The sequence below is a fragment of the Staurois parvus genome, unplaced genomic scaffold, assembly GCF_062004578.1.
Source record: "Staurois parvus isolate SC_StPar_1 unplaced genomic scaffold, SC_StPar_1.0 ptg000025l, whole genome shotgun sequence".
In the NCBI taxonomy this organism is placed as follows: domain Eukaryota; kingdom Metazoa; phylum Chordata; class Amphibia; order Anura; family Ranidae; genus Staurois; species Staurois parvus.
Window position 1 is genome coordinate 11,885,597 of NW_028317821.1, and position 23,246 is coordinate 11,908,842.

Consider the following 23,246-nt stretch of genomic DNA (forward strand, 5'->3'; position numbering starts at 1 on the left):
TGCACTGACATGCGACTTTGAAATCGATTTCAAAGTCGGGTCTAGTAGGAACCTGGGCTAAGGGCAGCAGTCAGATGCTCCATATGTTGGATGTAATTCACCCTGGTGAACTGTTGAGAGATGGTAGGTGGAGGTTGTTGCTTCTACATACTGGGGATGCAGGTCTTGCCGGCATTCAGTAAATACTTTAGTAGTGACTTACGGTATCTGTTACGGGACATTGGGGTTAAGTTAAGAAGCACTGCAGCGGCGTTGTCTAAACGAGATGTCTGTTAGTTTGTGCACAGTGTGCAAGACTTTTTTGGCAAAAGGCTGAATATTGGGACTGTCCCAAAAGATATGAAGTATTGTACTGACCTGGGCTCTGCTACCCCAACACAAGGGGCTGTGTCCAGGAAACATGGACACTAGAAAAAGAGGGGGTAAGGTACCATTGTCTCTGGATTTTATATGTAATTTCTTGGTATTTGCTACACAAGGAAGATTTGTAAGCAAAGAAGAGTATAGAGTTCTTTTGATTGTCAGTAGAGAGGATATCTTTCTAATGTGACGGAAATCCTCTTCAGTTGTCACAGAAACATGTGTCCCCACTGAAATAAATCCCTGCTAATCCTGTGCTGGTTTTATGTAAAAAAAATTAAGTAAATCTCCCAGGGAGACCATCAGGCGTGCTACAAGAAACATTTTGATAGGAGGAGAGAGCAGACAGATGAGCTCATCAGAATACAGCTTCTCTTGCATTGTCCATTTTCAGGGTGCACAGGAGACCTGTGAGTGAAAGTGAAACTGCAAGGTGAAAGATCAGGTTCACTTTCCTGCCAGACAGGGCTTTGCTGTGGGGTAGAGCTGTGTAAATCTCAGGGTTGGATGGACAGAAATACAAACCCATTCGTAGTCCTCTAGTACAATGAAAAGTGAAATATACAGTATGTAAGTATTTCTAAAAATGCTTTCATCACTGCTTTAATATCGCTAGTAATTTCTGCATCGGTCACATAGCTTTGGAACTTTAAATTTTGTATGACCAGCCATTACATTACATTACATTACATCGAGTTTATATAGCGCCAAAGGGTTTGCTCAGCGCTGTACAATAGAGGGGGGACAATACATGAAACATTACAGCAACTACAAACAGCACACGAGGGGTTATAGGGCCCTACTCTTTCGAGCTTACAATCTAGGAGGGAGGGGGTAGTGGTACAGGAATTGGCTGTGGGGGATGGAGTGGTAGTAGGAATGAAGGAGAGCAGCAGTTAGGTGAGGGTGGGGTGGGCTTCCCTGAAGAGGTGGGTTTTCAGGGAGCGCCTGAAGGTGAGGAGGGAAGGTGACAGTCTGATGGATTGGGGTAGTGAGTTCCAGAGGATGGGGGAGGACCTGGAGAAGTCTTGCAGACGTGCGTGTGAGGAGGAGACCAGGGAGCAAGATAGAAGGAGGTCCTGTGAAGAGTGAAGGGTACGGGTAGGGTGGTACTTGGGAATCAGGTTGGTTAGGTAGTTAGGGGCAGTGTTGTGAACGGCTTTGTAGGTCAGAGTGAGTAGTTTGAATTTGATGCGTTGGGCGATAGGAGCCAGTGGAGGGAGAGGCAGAGGGGGGTGGCAGAGGTGGAGCGGTTGGTGAGGTGGATGAGTCTAGCCGCTGAGTTCAGGATGGTCTGAAGCGGGGAGAGCCTGCACTGGGGTAGGCCGGTGAGGAGGGAGTTGCAGTAGTCAAGGCGTGAGATAATCAGGGAGTGTACGAGTAGTTTAGTGGTGTCTGGGGTAAGGAAGGTGCGTATTTTGGCGATATTGCGGAGGTGGAGCCTGCATGTGTTTGTAAGTGATTTGACATGAGGTTGGAAGGAGAGGTTAGAGTCCAGAATGACTCCAAGGACTTTGGCTTGCAGGGCGTGATTGATGGTGGTGATGTTAGTAGTGATGGATAGGATGGGGGGGGGCGCGGGCAGGGGGGAAGACGAGAAGCTCGGTTTTGGAGAGGTTAAGCTTGAGGAAATGGAGCGACATCCAGTCAGAGATGTCGTTTAGGAGGTGAATGATGCAGGTGGAGAAAGTGGGGGTGAGGTGGGGGGTGGAGAGGTAAATTTGAGTGTCATCAGCGTAGAGGTGGTAGTTGAAGCCGTGGGAGTGTATGAGTTTGCCAAGGGAGGAGGTGTAGATGGAGAAGAGAAGGGGTCCAAGGATAGAGCCCTGGGGGACCCCAACAGAGAGGGGGAGGGAAGGGGAGGTGGCACCATTGTAGGAAACGCTGAAGGAGCGTCGGGATAGGTAAGAGGAGAACCTTATGCTTTGTTCTGTTTCCTTGTGCATGAAATAGTGTGATTTGTAATAATCATCAATATAGAAAGGTGTCCTTATGTGTAAGATGATCCTTGCCTAATCTAGTTGGATCAGAAAATATCATGTCTTTGGGCATTTTGAAACATGACTATCCTCTGTCTAAATGTTCTCCTTGGAAGAATAAATTGGGTGAGTTGGCTTCTCCTTACAGGTTGCTAATATTTTCCCCTGAGATAAGCAGATGCTCACTGTCACTAGCACTGCTTCCCTTCCTCTGCACACTGAGGGAACCCAGATTTGGCTTCATGCACACGGGGTGTCTGTTTAAGCCCCTCTGAACACCAGAATTCCCAGCAGGAAAAAGCTTGTCTAAAAAATGCGTACAAGCACACAGGCGTTTAGGTGTGTCTAGCATTTGAGTATTAATGCATTCTGTTGGCCAGAATATGAATTTATTCTGACCACTGGAATGCATTAACACACAAACCCTAGACATGTCTAGTTTATATGTGCAATTTCGGCGCGCTCTACGTTTTTTCTGCTTCTCAGCTCCTCCCCTGAACGCATCTTTGGTGTGTTTTTTTCTGCCTGTAAACGCTCCTCTTCTAATATGCCTGTAAACACCTATGTGTGCATGGACACATAGAATTACATAAAGGGGCTTTTACAAGCTGAAATGTAAAAAAAAAAACGCTCAATGCCAGTAACAGCGGTGTTTAAGCTCCGTGTGCCTGAGCCCTTCGAGTTTTCTTGTAAAAGTGATGGTTGGATAATACCACCATTGTCTAATACCATCTTAACACTAGAGCAGAATGAGTGGCAGTAATTGTCCTCTAGGGAAGATGTGCTCCTCTGAGGTTGCAATTTAAAGAGTAGTATAGAAAAGAAAATGTAAAAGTCGAATGGTTGCCCATAGTAATCAATCAGGGAAAATGATACAGTGTTGTTTTTGGCATGGTCCTCTATATTTCCAGACCTTCAGAATGTTCACTGGTGAATCCCCTTTCCTATCTGTTTATAATCTTCCTTTTCCACATATTTAGCTGAGCGGCAGTTATAACACAATAGATACAGTACATCTGGTTTATACACTTCAGTTCAGTCTAAGTGAATTTCAACATAGAAAATATGTTTTAATCTCAGCAGGCATCACTTAATCTAAGGTGAAAAATCCATTTAGCAAGATGACATGTTACAATGTGTGCCTTATTATCTGAAATATGTCAAGTCTGAGCACTGTGCTAACAGAGCTCAGTCAAGCAGGAGCAGCGGATCATCGGGAATGGCCGCAGTGGATGTAGCTGTAAACAATTCAGTAGAGCTGTGTTTCAATCACCTATACAGTTCCCTGTAATATTATACTATAATGGCACTGGGAATGCAGGAGCATACCTATAAAGTGGTGAATGATTGGTGGGGTGATCACTAAGGCCCAGCTATCCCATAGGACCTTTTGCTGCAGTCATAATACACATTTGCAGAACAAGTTTACTATACTGTTTAGGCTCAGTTCACACTGCTGCAACTTGGAATCTGAATTGTGAGCCACCAAGTCGCATTACATGTAAAATCCCATGTTAGTCAATGAGAGCTGTCTTAACACTACTGAAGTCGCTCCAACTTTAAAAAAGGTTTCTGTACTACTTCAAGGTGACTTTTGACTTGTGCCCATAGAATTTAATGGAAGTCGCCTCCAAGTCAGATCCTCATTTACATTGATGTGATTTGAATGTGACATTACAGGACATTACATTCTTATTGGCTACAAAGTCGCATCAAGTCGTATCAAAAGTAGTAATGAAGTCGTCAGCAAATTACCAGGCAAAGTTGCACCGTGACTCATACAACTTTCAGGTCACAGTAGAGTGAACCAAGCCTTACACTACTCATTAATAGTTGTATTTTTTACAGTTGTATTTTTCTTTCTTCAATGGAGTACCTAGGTCTTAATTACATTTAATATATTTATATTACAGAAAATATAGATCTTCACCTAAAATTCTCATTTACCAGTTCAATTCTGCCACAACTGCAGGATCATTTAGTCTTAGACTGTAGGGTTCAATATTGAGTTGGCCAACCCTTTGCAGCTATAACAGCTTCAACTCTTCTGGGAAGGCTGTCCAAAAGGTTTAGGAGTGTGGCCATGGGAATGTTTGACCATTCTTCCAGTAGTGCAGTTGTGAGGTCAGGCACTGATGTCGAATGAAAAGGCCTGGCTTGCTGTCCCAAAGGTGTTCTGTTGAGTTGAGGTCGGGACTCTGTGCAGGCCAGTCAAGTTCCTCTACCCCAAACTCGCTCATCCATGTCTTTATAGACCTTGCTTTGTGCAATGGTGAGCAAAAATGTTCCCACAAAGATGGGAGCATGAAATTGTCCAAAATGTCTTACCAAAAAAGGTATGCTGACGCCCTAAGAGTTTCCTTCACTGAAACTAAGGGGCCAAGCCCAACCCCTGAAAAACAGCCCCACACCATAATCCCCCTTCCACCAAACTGTACACTCGGCACAATGCAGTCAAGCAAGTACCATTCTCCTAGCAACCACCAAACCCAGGCATGAACATCAGATTTCCAGACAGAGAAGTGTGAATCGTCACTCCAGAGAACACTTCTCCACTGCTCTAGAGTCCGGTGGCGACGTGCTTTACACTACTGCATCCGATGCTTTGCATTGCACCTGGTGATGTAAGGCTTGGATGTTACCTGCTCAGCCATGGAAATCCATTCCATGAAGCTCTCTATGCACTGTTGTTGTGCTAATCTGAAGACCACACAAAGTTTGGAGGTCTTAGCTATTGACTCTGAAGACAGTTGGCAACTTCTGCGCAATGTGCGCTTCAGCATGTGCTGATCCCGCTCTGTTATTTTATGTGGCTGAGTTGCTTTTGTTCCCAGTTGCTTCCACATTGTTACAATACCACTAACAGTTGACCGTGGAATATTTAGTAGGCACAGGTGGCAAGCTATCACGGTACCATGCTTGAATTCACTGAGCTCCTGAGAGCGACCCATTCTTTCACAAATGTTTGTAAAAGTATCTTCATGCCTAGGTGCTTGATTTTATAGACCTATGGCCAATGAGGTGATTGGAACACCTGAATCTAATGATCTGGAGGGGTGTCCCAATAATTTTGGCAATATAATATATATACACAGTGCATTCAGAAAGTATTCAAGCCCCCTTCACTTTTTTTACCACTTTTGGTATGCTGCAGCCTGATACTGCAGTTGTTTTAATTCATTATTTTCTCAATAATCTACACTCAATACCCCATAATGACAAAACAAAAACAGAATTTTGGAAATGTCTGTGAATTTATTCAAAATAAAAAACTGAAATATCACATTAACATATGTATTCAGACCCTTTGCAACAACACTTGGAATTTAGTTCAGGTGCCTCCCACTTCCCTTGATCATTGCTGAGATGTTTCTACACCTTGACTGGAGTCCACCTGTGGTAAATTAAATTGACTAGACATGGTATGGAAAGGCACACACCTCTTTATAAAAGGCCTCACAGCTGGCAATGCATACTGTATCAGAACAAAAGCCATGAGGTTAAAGGAACTGCCCGCAGAGTTCAGAGATAGGATTACTGCAGGACACAGATCTGGGGAAGGCTACAAAATGCTGCTACACTGAAGGTCCCCAAGAGCACAGTAGCCTACATAATTATCAAATGGAAAAGGTTTAACACAACCATTCCTCTTCCAAGAGCTGGTTGCCAAGTGAAACTGAGCAATTGTGGGAGAAGGGCATTAGAAAGGTGACCAAGAACCGTATGGTCACTATGACTCAGCTCCAGAGATCCTGTATGGGGATGGGACAAAGTTCCAGAAGGACAACCATCACTGCAGCCTTCCACCATCTGGGCTTTATGGCAGAGCGGCTAGACGGAAACCTCTCCTCAGTACAAAACATATGAAAGCCCGCTTTCATACGAAAGCTTTTTTTTTTGAGGAACCCTTTGCAGAGACACTGTTACTTTTCTGGCATGGTGGCATTGTCTCTTTAAGTCCAATATTGCCTTATTTCAGGTACCTAGTTGTACATCCACCCATGGTCTATTCACACTTGTGAATCTAAAACTATATTTCTTTTTATTTGCTGTTAACATGTTGAAGCATTTTCTCACGCTTTGTACCTATTAGCAAAAGTGAATTACTCTAGGAAAGAACTGAGGTGTGAATGGAGCCTGAGTTTCTTCTAGGTGTCAATGTACCATTAAAAAAACCTTGCTTTTGTGTTTTAGTGATTCCATCTTATTCCTTCTTTGTGCAAAGTCAGCCACATCAGTACATTTACACATTTTCAGGACAAGAGAAGTTCCAGAATCTTTTTTGAGACTGTTGTTTATTCTATACTGCTGGGTCAGTATTACTGTTTATTTATCTCCACTGAGAAACATACTACAGTCTATCACCACAATAAACATACACTATTAATCAGTAAAGTGTATTAGCTCAGCTGGCAGCTGCACTGGTGATTAACAAAATAAAAAAAAATCATGAGATCAGATACACATATGTAAAGTTTACAGATACTTTTGACACGTGTTTACCATTTATTTAGTGGTGCAATAAAATATATTTGAAGTTGTATACCAAATAATTTTCTTAGTTCCAGTTCAACATTATCTGCTTCTACTATACAGTATATAGTAAATATGCTTGTCTCTAACATTATTTTGTTACAGTTGCCTACATTCAACATTTTGTCAGCTAGCTTTGGGAATTTTACTTTTTTTGTTTACTGTGCTAAAAGCATTGCTTAAAACCAAACTCCAGCCAGTCTTGTAATCCGTCCACCACTGTCAGACAGAATTGGACAATAGGCTTTATAAATCTGTATGCAGTAAACTGCAAAACAATTGGTTACTTTTTTTTCATGGGTGTTTGAATAAGCCTAAAAACAAAATCCCATTAAAATATTTAACTGCACTTTATTAATAATGTAATAATCCAAATGGCAAAATCCTAACTCAAAAATCATTTGAAAATCTCAACCTGTTGTACCTGCCCTGTGCATTATACAATAAACCTTTACCTGTTAAAAAAATGCATCCTCAAATTAATGTGTTATTAGAGTGATTTATTTATTTATTACAGGTACCCATAAAGAGCCAACAATTTACACAGCTCTTTACATATATATTGAACATTTAAATCAGCCCCTGCCCCCAAGGAGCTTACAATCGAAGGTCCCTAACATACACATATACACATATTAGGGACAATTTAGACAGGAGCCAATTAACCTATCAGCATGGCTTTGGGAGGAAGCCGGAGTACCCGTAGGAAACCCACGCAGGCACAGCGAGAACATGCAAACTCCAAGCAGGTTGTGCTGTAGTGATGTATTGTTTTATTGAGTTAATTGTTTGTGAAATGTTGTTATGGGATTTTATGGGATTTTGTTTTTGTTGGTTTATATATGGTGCCTCTGGCCGTTACACCATGGTGGTGAAAGTCAAATGACTTAGGAGTTGTTTGAATAAACCCATTTATGAATTCAAAACAGTGCGTTTACATTGTCTGCCAAGCATTATCCTGTGGGGGTTCTAGTCTGCAGCAAAGTTTTCTGACCAGAGAAGACAAACAAATGCCTCTGCTCTCCCATGATTGCTTTTGTAAAAGGTATTAAGATCGAAAATTGAGAATCCTTTAAAAAAATAATTAGGGAAAAAAACCTCGCCATCTTCTTTTGCAATCTTGCATAAAAACCTGAAATTCAGATTTGCGATCTGTTTATTATGGGGAAGACAAAGCTATGAGCAGATATGAGTTTTCCAAAACAGGAATATAATTGGGGAATATACATTCTAGGAAAATATATGTACTGCTTCCTTTCTTGGTGGACTTCAGTGCAGAATTGTAACAAATGTTAGATTATTGTTAGTCTGCCTTTATGTTTGCTTTAGCGAATGCACTGTATTCATGAGAGGTTATAGTAGATTTAACAGGACAATGTAAGTGATTGATGTAGCATCTGCTTTAGTGTATGTTCTCCAGAATGCTTTGAGATATGAAACCGTAATGCCAGCTATGCAAAGCCTCTAATTAGACCATCTTACTCACATGGCTTGCATAGAGAGAACAAGAAAGAAATGATGCATGTGATAGAGAGGTGCACATTAAACACATGCTATAACATTATAATAAGGATGAGTATTTTTGCCATGTATGTTTAAAAGCTTCATTTAGAAAAATGTTTTTTCTTCAGCTCTCTTTTTTTTTTAATTGTTTGCTTTACAGGTATTCAGACTGGGTGCCAGAAGCAATCAGTAGGTTGGGTATAGCGAAGTTGCTGCTGGAGTTTTTAGTAAATTTAAACACAAGAAAAAAAAAATGTCTGGCCCTTAGATCAGTGTTTCTCAACCTTTTTTCAGGCAAGGCACCCTTTAAAATTCTGCACAATCTTGAAGCACCCTTTAAAATTCTGCACAATCTTGAGGTACCCTTTACAAAATGTAAAAAAACTAAACTAATTGTTTTACAGCACGCAGCAACATCTGCACATGTGGGACACACAAAGTCAGAGGTAATTTATTCTTTCAAAGCAAATACACCTTGGCACACTGGTACAGACTAGCATTCCATTGTTTCTCTTCTCCCTCAGTTTCTCTCGCTCAACTAATGTGACCCAGCCTTGACGGAGGGGGGCAGGGGAGGGGCAAGCAATGATGCTGTGCAGGGCCCCGATTTCCTTCTTATCATCTGATGACATCATTGCTGGCTTGTATACAGTTTTGGGGAAATTTCTAGGCATTTTGCCAAGGCACCCCAGGGTGTCTGGACACCCTGGTTGAAAAAGGCTGCCTTAGATGTGGCCTCTGCCTTAAGATGGTTCTAAAGGCTTAAGGTTTTTTACCTTCATTCTACGCATGAAGGTAAAAAACCTTCTGTGTGCAGCAGCCCCCCCCCCCCCCCTAAAACTCACCTAAGCCCTCTTTCGATCCAATGATGTGCACTGGAGTTTTGGCTATCTTGGTACTCCCTTTTCTCATTGGCTCCCACTTCTGTCAATCACAGCCAGTGAGCCAATGAGAAGAGAGAAGGGGTGGGGCCAAGCAGTGGCTCCGTATGTGAATGGACACACGGTGCAGCGGGTACCCCCATAGCAAGCTGCCTGCTGTGGGGGCACCTGACAGGAAGGAGGGGCCAGGAGAGCCTGCAGGGGACCCGAGGAGAGGAGGATGCAGGCTTCTCTGTGCAAAACCACTGCACACAGCAGGTAAATATAGCATGTTTGTTATTTTTTCTTTAAAAAAAACAAGCCCGTAGAATCACTTTCATTTGAATTTTTTAAGCTAAGTACATTTTATGCGAATACAAAAAAATTCATGTTGATACTATTAGAAATCCAGTGTCATTGTAAATTCCCATGCACTAATCTTAAATCTAAAGCAGTGCTGTCTGTCTTCCAAGCTATCTTCCGTGAAGTACGAAACACCTCTCCCTATGTGATAGTGATAAGAAGATGCTGAGGTGTTTATACTCCAAATCAGGAGATCAGTCTAGAGTGACAACACTGATACTCCATAGATACAGTACAGTGGGTGAGCTTTGTCACCCTGGGACAGAAAGAGTGTTACTGGCAGGATCACTAGATGAAAACAAAGAAAAAAGAGCCAGGGAAAAAGAAAAGTAATGCAACAGTCACATAGAAGGACTAATAAACTGCAGTATATCACATTTTTGTGTTTAGATATCCTTTTTTTCCTGTGAATGTGTTATTGTTGAGTTTTAACACATTTTTTATATATTACTGCACAACATAATTTTATTATCCTTTTTGGCACATACTGTATATGGAAAATATGTTTCCAGGGCCTAGATAACAGTATAAACTACATCCCATGCCATAGTAAGACCTACTTTAAAATGTTGTCTGATTCTTCAATGGTGTGCCATCTGATGGCCTATCAAAACAGAAGAATAGGAGGGGGCATGTACTGGATATAGGGAGAGAAATTTTGTAGATGATATATTTTAGAGGAGGCATCTCACTGTTTTCTGAGCTGTGCAACTGGTGCTATTCTGACCACAAGGGTTACCATATCTGCTATTTCATCATGGACAGCAAGTTAGAACAAAGGGCAAATGTGAAATTCTGCGCAAATATGCCACAGAGACGTTTGACTTGATTCAGCAAGTTTATAGCGATGCTGCAATGAGTCATTCAAGGTGGTTTGAGTAGCACACGTGCTTCTAGAGCAAAAGAACATCACTGAAGACAAAGAAAGATCATGAAGACCTTTAACAAACTCAACCCCCGAAAATGTACTCTTTCCGAACATGAAGATCCAGCTCAAAGGTTGCTGTTTTGACAACATTGTGGAACTCCAGCTAGCCCAGTTTTACGAAGAATTTCACATTTGCTCTTTGTTCTAACTTGTTGTCTGTCCATGATGAAATAGCAGACATGGTAACGCACATGGCCAGAATAGCAGCAGTTGCACAGCTCCCAATGTTCACAGGAAGATGTCTTTTGGCACACTGATTTATGAAGGTCGGCGTTCCCTGTGACTGCACGCTGTGTGGTGTGTTACAAAACTAGTCTCAAAACTTTTTGATACTGCTATGTTGCCAGAAGTATTGGGACACCCCTCCAAATCAATGGATTCCAGTGTATAAAGTCAAGCACCTAGGCATGCAGACTGCTTCTAAAAACATTTGTGAAAGAATGGGTCTCTGTCAGGAGCTCAGTGAATTCAAGCGTGGTACCGTGATAGGTTGCCACCTATGCAATAAGTCCATCTGGGAAATTTCCTTGCTACGAAATATTCCACGGCCAACTGTTAGGGGTATTATAACAAAGTGGAAGCAACTGGGAACAACAGCAACTCAGCCACGAATTGGTAGGCCACGTAAAGTTACAGAGCGGGGTCAGCGCATGCTGAAGCACACAGTGCGCAGAAGTCGCCAAATGTCTGCAGAGTCAATAGCTTCATGTGGTCTTAAGATTAGCACAACAACACTGTGTAGAGAGCTTCATGGGATGGGTTTCCATGGCCAAGCAGCTGCATCCAAACATTATATCATCATATGCAATGCAAAACATCAGATGCAGTAGTGTAAAGTACTCCACCACTGGACTCTAGAGCAGTGGAGACGTGTTCTCTGGAGTGACAAATCACGCTTCTCTGTCTGGCAATTCGATGGATGTGTCTGGATTTGGCGGTTCCCAATAGATCGGTACTTGCCTGACTGCATTGTGTCAAGGGAGAGTTTGGTGGAGGGGGGATTATGGTGTGGGCTTGTTTTTCAGGGTTTGGGGTTGGCCCCTTAGTTCCAGTGAAGGGAACTTTAGGACATCAGCATACCAAGACATTTTGGACAATTTCATGCTCCGAACTTTGTGGGAACTGTTTAGGGATGGCCCCTCCTGTTCCAGCAATACTGCACACCAGTGCACAAAGCAAGGTCTTTAAAGACATGGATGAGCGAGTTTGGGGTGGAGGAACTTGACTAACCTGCACAGACATGGTAACGCACATGGCCAGCACCAGAGTCCTGACCTCGACCAAATAGAACACCTTTGGGATGAATTACAGTGGAGACTGTGAGCCAGGCCTTCTCCAACATCAGTGCCTGATCTTACAAATGCGCTTCTGGAAGAATGGTCAGACATTCCCATAGACACACTCCTAAACCTTGTGGACAGCCTTTCCGGAAGAGTTGAAGCTGTTATAGCTGCAAAGGGTGGACCAACTCAATATTGAACGCTATGGACTAAGACTGAAATGCCATTAAAGTTCATGTGCGTATAAAGGCAGGCGTCCCAATACTTTTGGCAATATAGTGTGTGTGTATATATACACATACTGTTTGCAAGCCATTTTACAATTCAAGGAACCAACATTGTTTGAATGAAAATTGCAAGTGCACCTCACTTATAATAAAGTGAGAAGGAACACATACAATCTCAGACTTTCACAAGATCACTAGTGTTAGTGAGAGCATGTCTACAGACAGGTGGAACAAATTATTAATTAGGTATCAATTCTATATTTTGCATATATAAATGTTTATTAGAAGACACTTTGCAAAATGATCAGTTTATGAACGTAATAAGATGGTACTTACATGCGCAAATCTCATCAAACTTCATTTACTGGCATATTATTTTGTAATTGACAGTGGTAATGTTTTTCTAGAGCCAGATTTCTAGAATATCGATATAGGTACTTTCCTAGGACTTCAAGGTTCTCAGCAACCAGGCTCAATAACAAGGTGCAAACATACTTTGCCATAGTAGTGGTAGATCAGACAAGTGAGCACTGTTATCTTTACATCATGCAAATGTTCTACATTACTGTATGTTGCATTTACTTTCCTAATACCAGCTTCTCAGCTTTTTTCTTTGTGAGTGTGTGTCACCAGACAGGTGCAATTAAATTCAAGAAGGCAGATTCTGCGCAAGAATTAGCCAATGTTCACAGCACATTGCTATTATTCTGCTCAGCAGAGAAGAGTAAAGCTGGCAATACATTATACAATTTTGTTGTTTAATTTCCTTTAGATTTACCTTCAACTATTTATTGCAAGGGCCTGCCTAATTGCATACAAATTGAAAGTGTTTTAGGTCTGACCTCATTATATGGTTTTGGTAAATCCAAAGGAAAATTGTACAAGAAATTGTATAATATGGCCAGTCTTACTAAAACTGGGGCACACAGAATATGCTGCAGCTGCGCATAGTAACCAGTCAGCTTCCAGGTTTTATTGTCAAAGCCTAAGGGCCCTGTGCTTCTCACAGACAAGAGCAGGTTCACCCTTAGCACATGTGACAGACGTAAAAGGGTCTGGAAAAGCCGTGGAGAACATTATGATACCTGTAACATCATTCAGCTTGACTGTTCTAGTGGTGGGTCAGTGATGATGTGGGGAGGCATTTCCATGGAGGGACGCACAGACATCTACAGGCTACACAGGCTCACGCTGGCTGCCATTATCGGTATCGGGATGAAATCCTTGGACCCATTGTCAGACCTCACGCTGGTGCAGTGTGTCCTGGGCTCCTCTTGGTTCATGACAATGCCCGGCCCCATGTGACGAAAGTATGCAGGCAATTCCTGGAGGCTGAAGGAATTGATACCATTGAATGGCCCCCCGCGCTCTCTTGACCTAAATCCAACAGAACGCCTCTGGGATATTATGTTTCGGTCTATCCGACGCCTCCAGGTTGCACCTCAGACTGTCTAGTAGCTTAGTGATGCCCTGGTCCAGATCTGGGAGGAAATACCCCGGGACACCATTCGTCGTCTCATTAGGAGCATGCCCCGACATTGTCAGCCATGCATACAAGCATGTGGGGGCCATACAAACTACTGAGTACCATTTTGAGTTCATTGACTTAAACCCAAAAACCCACAATTATAGTGAAAAGATCAAAACCCAAAGAGATTACCCAAAAAATAAAAAATATCAAATATATATAAAAGAACAAAAATAAATAAAGTCCCAATATGCAAAGTGTCCAAGTAATGTGTCCAAACAAAGATCAATTTCTTGATAGGAAGACGCTTCCTACTCCACTGAAGAAGATGCAAATCAATCACAGGTGCTCTTCAAATACCTCAAAAAACAAAATCTCCACATAGTATATTACCTTTTAAATCCCAGAACTGAAGTGCCACACGTGTATCATGCAAAAAAAAACACTCCAGTGTCACAGCACTCATGCGAGAGAAAAAAAAAAAAAAATTTAAATTTTAAATATCACTGCAAACTATATATAAAGTGCATAATTACCCTAAAACAAACAAATTCCAGTTTGTAATCAACCACATATGTACAGAGTGTCCTTAGATTGGTATCCTCTTGTTCCTCAGGACCTCACAAAGGGTTTTGATTTTTTCACTATAATTGTGGGTTTTTGGGTTTAAGTCAATGAATATATATTTTATTAGTACTTCAGGGGAAGGATATTGATATGACTTTAAGGGATTGTTGAGGATTTTATATATATATGTGTGCTGATTTATACTTATACCATTTTGAGTTGCTGCAATTAAATTTCAGCAAAATGGACTAGCCTGCTGCATAATTTTTTCACTTTGATTTTCGGGGTATCTTTGAATTCAGTCCTCTGTAGGTTGATAATTTTTATTTACATCAAACGATGGGACATCCTTACATTCTTAACACACTACCCAGTCCATATCAGTATAGATATCCAGCATGATATTTTTTCCCCATTGAGATCTGATGTGTTTTCAGAGTGTTCCTTTAATTTTTTTGAGCTGTGTGTGTATATATATATATATATATATATATAATGTATATTTATCCTAGGAGGTTTAACATGTCCTGCTTAGCCTTATGGACCTTGTAATATAGGCACGTTAGGAGTCTGAACTGAAAAGTGTTCTACATTAGTGTAACCACTTTTTAGTAACACCATTGCAATAGGAATTATGGAATATGAATGAAAGTAGTTTGTGGTCTTTATTTATAGGCCAATATAGGTCACTACCTCTGTCTCACAAGTGTGTATTACTTAAACTGCACTCCAGGCAATATACAACTTGATCATTTATGATAGGGTCTCCTCAGAAGTCATTTGAAGCCCCTGGGGCTAATTAAATTTATGCCTCTGTATTCCATCTAACATGTCTGCTTTTTGTCAATAGTTCCTTGAGCTGGCTTAAACAGGGCTGCTTAAGCACATAGTAATTTTAATTTGATCATCTTGTAACCAACTTGTGAATTTGGGAGAAAATGAGGGTGGCATTTTGTTCATTACTATTCTCACCATGCTCTCAATGCAGTTTGATGTTCATCAGACCTCACTCTTATCAGTTAACAATGATCTTTCAGACCAATAGAAGGGTAAATCTTCCCAGTGGACACACACAACAAAAAAAATTTACAGATGTTCTATCCAAAAGTAAAAAAGAAAAGTTTTGCCTATACGTATACTTTAATGAATGAAAAACGATTTTATTATTTTCTGCGCTGGTTCGCCCTATAGTAATCAGTTAATGGTCATGCCACATTTAACAAACAATATAGTTGTGCACCCTTTGGCAGAGTATAAGCAATATTCTAAAATGTTTTGGCGTGGGAAAAACAATGGTAAGCAAGGACATTATCTGCTCTAACTAGAACATCTAGAACACAGGATAATTTGAGGACCTGTCCATTGGGAAATCAATTTATTATATCCCATTTTTATGAAGGAGTCACTGTAATAATTGGTGTGTGCAGTGCCTTAGGGTATGCTGCTCGATGGCTTTGCAGATATGGCCATATATACTATTATTGGAGAACACCCAGGAAGATGAATTATTCATGTCCTAAATTATGCATCCACCCCCACATTTGTACACATACAGCTCTCCTCTTCTTGTCTGGTAACATCCTGAAAATTCACATCAGCCCTCTAATGATATCCTACAAATGTCACCAAGAACAATTTACCTTCTAAAGCAGGCCAAGCTGCTTACTAGTGCAGTGATTGAATACATTTCACTTTTTTACATTTCACTTTTTTTTTTTTTTTTAATGTTAAATGTTTTTTAATGTTATGTAGCAATATAAAACACTCTCTTACCACACTTTGTTAACATTTTTTGTGTACATATTTCAGTATATTAATATCTTTTTAATACTATGAATTTTATATTTAAATCATGTAAGCAAAATAATATATAGCCTGCAGTGGTATGTGTTCAGGTTTTTTACACGTAGCAGTATCATATTCACAGCTGTGTATTGGATATTGGACATTCAGATTTGAACAAGTTGTATACTTGAAGGAGAACTATAATATATATTCTTCCAATGCATTGGTTTTTACTGGAAATGTGTCAGTTAGTCCCCTAAAAGCAGTAATTAATTGTAATGCTCATAATATTTGACCCCCCAAAGCCTTAAGCTTATGATACACATTACAATCTCAGTATATACATTTTGTATCAAAATTTGCAATAAGAGGTCTTGCCCAAACCATCCAAAAAATGTTGTATCCGATCAGGCAGATCCTTGCATTCTACGGTTCATAGTAGATCTAAAGGAGATTGCACAGTCAGATTGTAATGTGTGTGGTGAGCTTTAAACATATCCCCATACAATACGTTGTTCACAAAAGGGCCAAAAGTAGCCAACAAAGTACCTTTTTTGCACTAAGATCTAATAGCACCACAAACACTTCTTTAATATATTTGTTATTAAAATGCTTTGAGTTACAGATGGTATTGCAGAGATGTATTTTTCATGTGAAATTCAAACTTTCTTAAATTTACTTACCAACCTGATTGGATTAAAACCTGGTTGCTATGGACGTCTGCAGTTTGCACAGTATTATTTCCCTTTAATATGCTTTATTGAATAAGCCCATGTGTAGATATTAAGTTCATAATTTTAATACTGCTGATCCAGATCAAGCCTGAGGGAAATCCAAATGAGGCAGCTGTCATCTTATGCTTATAATGGGGAAAATCCCAGACCCCTTTTTAATGGCATTTAGATTAAGATATTGGCTAAATCTAATCCCTTATCAATTCTACTAATTGTATATAAATGTTCAGACAGCCGTAGGACTTTTGCGTACAACCCCCTTTTTCTTTGCTGGTTGCAGAATTTTTTTCAGCTTCAAAATTTCATATCAACAGTCATAAGGACGAAACAATGTTGATCTTCCGTAGGTGGATTTGGTCTGGATCCCCTTCTTCTCTTCAGGATAAATGAATGGTGTGTGATGGGTTTCTCCCTTTTAAGTCCATGCTTAGTAATTATACATGGATGTTCTTATAGTATATAGGTTTATTGATCCCTGGAATGCTACTTTAATGAAATCCACTAAAGGCAATCCTGTTAGGTGTTGTGTATTATTTATTAGGCTGTGTTAGGTACACGGAATTGCCTTGCACTTTAAACAGTAGACACACTGATTTGACCTATAAGCTATATGAAGAGTCTGTATTTTACAGGGTTGTAGCTTTTCTAGCAGGAAATACACAACAGGATACCAGAAATATTAGTAAAGAAAACCAAGCTGACTCCTTTCCTTGAAGATGTCTGATCATAGATAACATTTATAAGTGTTTCAGCACAATAGGAGTGTAGAAGGAGCAGTGTTGATCTGGGGATCTCATGTGTACATATAGCAGTTTTCAAAATCAAGGTCATCGAGTCAGCATGTATTACTCCTCTTCTATACTTGCAGGAAAGTATAGAGTTTTTCTAGGTATGCATTTCATGTTCATTTTGCTAAATTATTTTTGATCCATTCACATTTTACTTCTTTGGAGTTCCATTTTTTGAATAAAGTATTTCAACATACAAATAATAAAAACTTAAAAACTAAAAAATTCTTATATTCATTAAAAATTATGAAATGCATTTTTAAATACCAGTTATCTGTATACCACTAGCTGTCTTGGCATGGGCCCTCTGTAATACCTGAACAGCAGCACTCACACTGGGACAGGGAGGGACATCACCCTCAGCCAATTAGCACCCTATTGTTTTATACAGTGAGGTCAGCAAACAGAAAGAACATTATTACAGGAGGGGAGAGATGACCTCATAAGTTTGCTATTGTTCTTCATTGTTCGTTTAGATGCTGGGGTTAGTTCTGGAGCAGGCTGCCTTGTTTAGCTTCAATGTAGCCTGCTAAAAGGTTCAGTACCCCGTATGGGTGGTCTGGCAGGGGTAAGTGGCTCATAAGGGTGAACTGAATTTTTGGCAGGTAAAACAGTTGATGTACTGAACTCACTACTTACATGAAAAAACATATCCATAATACCACCTGAACTCACTAATAAACTTTTTTTGTGACCCCTGCTGACCCAAACTTAAACTACAATAAAAAAAGTTTGTAATGTTTGGGTACCAGGAGTTCTGGGTTCCCTCCAGCTGCTTATTCAGGGACATAGCTGCAGTGTGTGTTCATATGTGTCAGGAAAGGACAGGATATGTGTTCAGCCAGAACCACCCATTGATTGCCTGGCTCTGACTATATATCACCCTTTGACAGCACCCACAAAACTCACTGGTCTTTTGCTAGTTGGGGGGGAAGTTTGAGCTGCTAATGGATAAGCATACCAGTTTAGGTTTTTGGGAGGCAGATGTAAAATGTATACGTTTATTAGAGGGTTTAGCTTCTGCTCTAAACTTTTAGAACATTTAGTCTACAACCATCTGGGCTGCTACCTCACTGACAACAAAGATAGAAGTGAGTGGATCATCCTGGGTCTATGGCTCCTACATCACTATATTATGCCCAACCAGAAACATGTCTCCCATGGGACTATAATGCAGCCATGGCACAGTAAATACATAAAAAAATATATTTTTATTGATACAAAATTGTCTATACCAGAAACAATAAAAACAATTATTGTATCTCTGGCATAGATGATTACAATCTGTACCTTTTGAACAGTAATAAGTAACAGATAATGAATGGGCCTCAAGGCCCTATTCTATAGTAAATGATTGTGTTTGTGTTTATCCCCTACAGTAAATGATTGTGGATAAAAACCATCCCAATCATTTCCTGGCATCAGTGTTTTGGCAGAAAACCTTGACACTTGTAAAAGTGTGTAACACGGTTAGGCGCATCAACCACTTGAGCGTTAATTCATGTCATTGGGCAGAAAAATAGTTTACTCTGGCCATTGAAGTTCATTAATGCTCAAACGCTAAACACCGTTAGCATTTATAGGTGTCAAGCATTTTATTTCTGCCAAAACGCTTCTGCTCCTGGACGCACTGGCAGTATTTTTTTTTCTGTCTCTAAACTCCCTTGCCTGTAAACTCCTCTAAAAGCCTGTGTGTGCTTGGACACAAAGGCTAACGTTTAGAGGCAGAAAAAAATGCCACACGACCCTAGGAACAGCTCAAAAACATCCAGTGGGTTGGAGGCCTACAGTGGTGCATCTCCAGGTGAGCTAGGGAGTGGTGATTTTGCCTAGACCTTGAGACTTAGACATTATGGTGACCGTTTGTGTGGCTTTGGAACAAATTTCTGTTGAAAGGCTACCCAAAAATTACTTTTTAAAGTAACACAATTCCTATTATAATCATGTTCTCTTTGGATTGTGCCTTTGCACTGTGAGACCATACTAAAATGGCTGAAGTCAATGATTTAGCTTTCAAATCAAGTAATAATTCACCATCATCTTATATCTCTCCTTGACAGACTATGTGCAGTTGTTTTATGAACTCCCTTATCAATTTGTATTAAAAAGTCAATTAGGCGTGTTGCCGCAGGCATTGAAAATTACTAGTAGAGAAGTAAACAGGCTGCTTTATAGAATTTATCCCTGCAGCAGTATTGTTTTTCGAGTACAGCAATAAACCATACTATGCAAATCTGGGTTGTTTGATTTATGATCAAGAAGTTAAAACATTATGGAAGCATCTGTAGATAATTCAGTATAAACATAATACAGTTTCTAAAAATTCATTGTTCCCTTGGATAGATCTCTTCACTTGTACATCTGTAATTGTATTTCCTTTGTTATCGTTTTTGCTTTTTTTATGGTAAATTGCAGGTTTAAATCAATGGGGGTTTTTTTGTTCAGCCATGTATACCATATGACCATGCTTAATTTTTCCCCTTCCCTTATTTAGTATAAAATCTCTGTGCACAGTTGACTGTTACTGAACTAAATGAAGGATGATTGTAAATTGCAAAAATCGTATCCTTTTGGTAGGTGTAGGGGAGGAATAATGGGCATAAGGGTTAATAGTATAATTATCATTTAAGAAAGTGGAGGTAAAATATAAGAGGAGTTCCTTCTTTCTCCTACATAGCTTCCATATCCCTCTCAAATCCTACCTTAGATAGGATAATACTAGAACCAGATAGTACCAGAAGCCTACAGCAGGAAGCCACTCTCCTGCTCCTACCTTCTGCAGCAGCTTGATTGACAGCAACTGATCCTGTGCTGTCCAATTGTATACTAGTACCTTGTGACGCACTCATTGTAAGTACTTTTCTATACGAGATTTCAGGGAAGTGATCCTAGAGAAAACAAGTATTAGCCCTCATGCACACAGGATGTTTATTTAACTCTCCTAGAAGCCAGCAGCGTTCTTGCCGAAAAAATGCCTGATGCTTGTAAAAGCGTCTAATGCTTTTACAAGCTTTTATGAGCTTTTACAGGCATCATGCTCTTGAGATTTCATTAATTTAATTGGCTAAAATAAATAATTGAAATGAATTAATGCTCAAGCACTAAACGTGCCACGCATTTAGGCACTTTTAGAAGCTTTTTTTCTGCCCAGACTTTGCTGCTCCTGGGCGCCCTGCCACTAAAAGCTTCTAAAAGTCTATGTGTGCATGGGCATATAGGATAACATAGAGGGGCGTTTGGAAGCAGTAAAAAGAAAAAAAAAACACCTGACTCTCCTAAAAGTGATTGCAAAAACTTCCAGTGTGCATGAGGCCTTGTAGCAGCAATATTTTAAAAGAATATTTAACAGGCTGTTCTGGGTTATAGGTACAGCTACTTTTTCTGTAGAAGTCTCTTGTTCATGTATACTCTCCGGCCAATTTTAGGTACATCTATTCAATTGCTTGGTAACACAAATTGCTAATCAGCCAATCACATGGCAGCAACTTAATGTATTTAGGCATCTAGGCATGGTGAAGACAACTTGCTGAAGTTCAAACCGAGCATCAGAATGAGGAAGAAAGGGGATTTACGTGACTTTGAACGTGGCATGGTGGTTGGTGTCAGACAGGCTGGTCTGAGTATTTAAAAAACTGCTGATTTACTGGGATTTTCACACACAACCATCTCTAGGGTTTACAGAGAATGGTCCGCAAAAGAGAAAATATCCAGTGAGCGGGAGTTGTGTGGACAAAAATGCCTTGTTGATGTCAGAGGAGAATGGGCAGACTGGTTTGAGATGATAGAAAAGCAACAGTAACTCAAATAACCACTTGTTAAAACCAAATTATGCAGAATGCCATGTCTGCCACAAAGAATTAAGGCAGTTCTGTAGGCAAAATGGGGTCCAACCCAGTACTAGCAAGGTGTACCTAATAAAGTAGCCGCTGAGTGTAAGTTTGCACATAGTCTATAATACAATGTACAGTATGGAGCAGGGGCGGACTGACAACTCGTGGGGCCCCCGGGCAATAGGAGATCATAGGGCCCCTGTGTCCTCGCCCACACTCAAACCACACCCAGAAAAGCCTATGAAAGGTACCAGCGGCATCTCATGGGGCCTCATACTGACCCCCGGCCCTAGGGCAGTGCCCAAGTGCCCGAATGGTTGGTCCGCCCCTGGTATGGAGAAATCCACTCTGTCCAGCTCTGTTGTACTCTGTCGAATCTCTGATCTTAACTGGCTGTTCCTAATTATTAGGTCACTTTGGTTCTGTAGAACTGTTGCAGACCTGAAGAATAGTGCTGTTAATACAAGAAAGGTATCTATTTTTATGAATATAATATACAACATGAAATAAGTATTAAGGCAGCAGCATAAAAATGCTACTTACATAAGGAAGTCTAAATACACTGGTATTGAGTTAGCACTTTTCTTGATCTGTATCCTGCTGAGTAAAATGCTCCTTACGCTAATAAGCAAATCGGTATTAGTTCAGCAGGACTGCCATTACTATGTTAACGTAATTTTAACTTGTCAAATGCTGTAGTGATTTGCTGTAGGTCAGTCTGGGAAAATGTGTTTTTGTCATATAAACTTTCAGTTAGCAATTTCTCTTGTTTAAAATACTCAGGGGGTGATTCACTAAAACTGGTGCACTCGGAATCTGTGGTAGCCAATCAGCTTCTAACTTCAGCTTGTTCAATTAAGCTTTGACAATTAAGCCGGCCATACACAGGTCAAATTCCGAAAGAATTTTCTTTTGAAAACCCTTTCTAAGAATTTTCGTTCGAATTTCGCACCATTAGTGGGAAAAAGCAATGGCCGATTCACGTGTGACCATCGAATTTGAGTGATCAAGCATGTTGGCAATTTTTAGGAAAACAAACGAATTTCTAATTTAATGATGGGAGAATCGTGTGAGAAATATAATCAAAAAAGAAATGAGTGTGAGCCATGACCTGGAAAGAAAAGAAAATTCTTGACCACAAAAATTATTTTCTGTAGCAACATGAGGTGACATTGAAGGCTTGGTTGGGCACATTTCGAAATCAATGGTGACACCATCGGATTACAGAACGCACAAAATTTCAGATTTTCTAAAGAAAATTTGTTCGGAATTTGACCCGTGTATGGCCTGCATAAGACCTGGAAGTTGATTGGTTTCTATACAGAGCTGTACCACAATCTGCACAATGCAGTTTTAGTAAATAACCCCCTTAATATTTAAGCAGACTTGTAGGCTCACAGACGATGTACCGTTCTTTGGGGAACATGGAGATAACTGAAAGATCTAATGTATCTTTATAATATGTGCACACTGCTTAGCCAATACTTTGCTATTCACTCAGCAGAAATAATGGTCAGCCAACTCCAATGAACTTCTAACTAAGAGCAAAAGCACATCAAAGCTCCTGTGTGCAGGAGTGTGAGGATGAGACTAATATCGAAGGGAGGAGAACATCTTGTACATAGCAGAGGATGTTCTCTAGAAATGAGCGAGGAAATGAATGAATTCTGAAGATATAGGCCAATGAACATGATGCAAGTGTTGAAGTGATCACATGGATGGCCCCATCTACTGTATATCAGAAACTTTTCTCAGCAGCACACCAGCCTTGTCTCCATAAAACACTTTTATTGAATTACCATAATCAAAATGGCAAGCAACCTTTTTGGAACGTTGAGTATAATGATTCAATAAAAGTCTTTTCCTGAGCTAAGGATGGTGTGCTGGTAGGAAATACACTTGAGGGGCAGGATATGGGAGAGCTTTGGAGGTTACAAATAAAAGTTTGAATCGATTTCCATGAGTAACTGGCAGCCAGTGGAGGGAATGGTCAACTGGAGTAAATAAGAGAGGGGTTGAGTTGAACATTTAAGGATGGGCA

At 40.3% G+C, this 23,246-nt stretch overlaps 1 protein-coding gene across 2 annotated transcripts in view; it reads left to right on the plus strand.

The window, feature by feature from the left end:
* The window catches only part of CHST11 (carbohydrate sulfotransferase 11), a 271,547-nt gene that overhangs the window by 180,007 nt on the left and 68,294 nt on the right, over nt 1–23,246 (plus strand). The gene's annotated exons all lie outside the window — the stretch shown is intronic.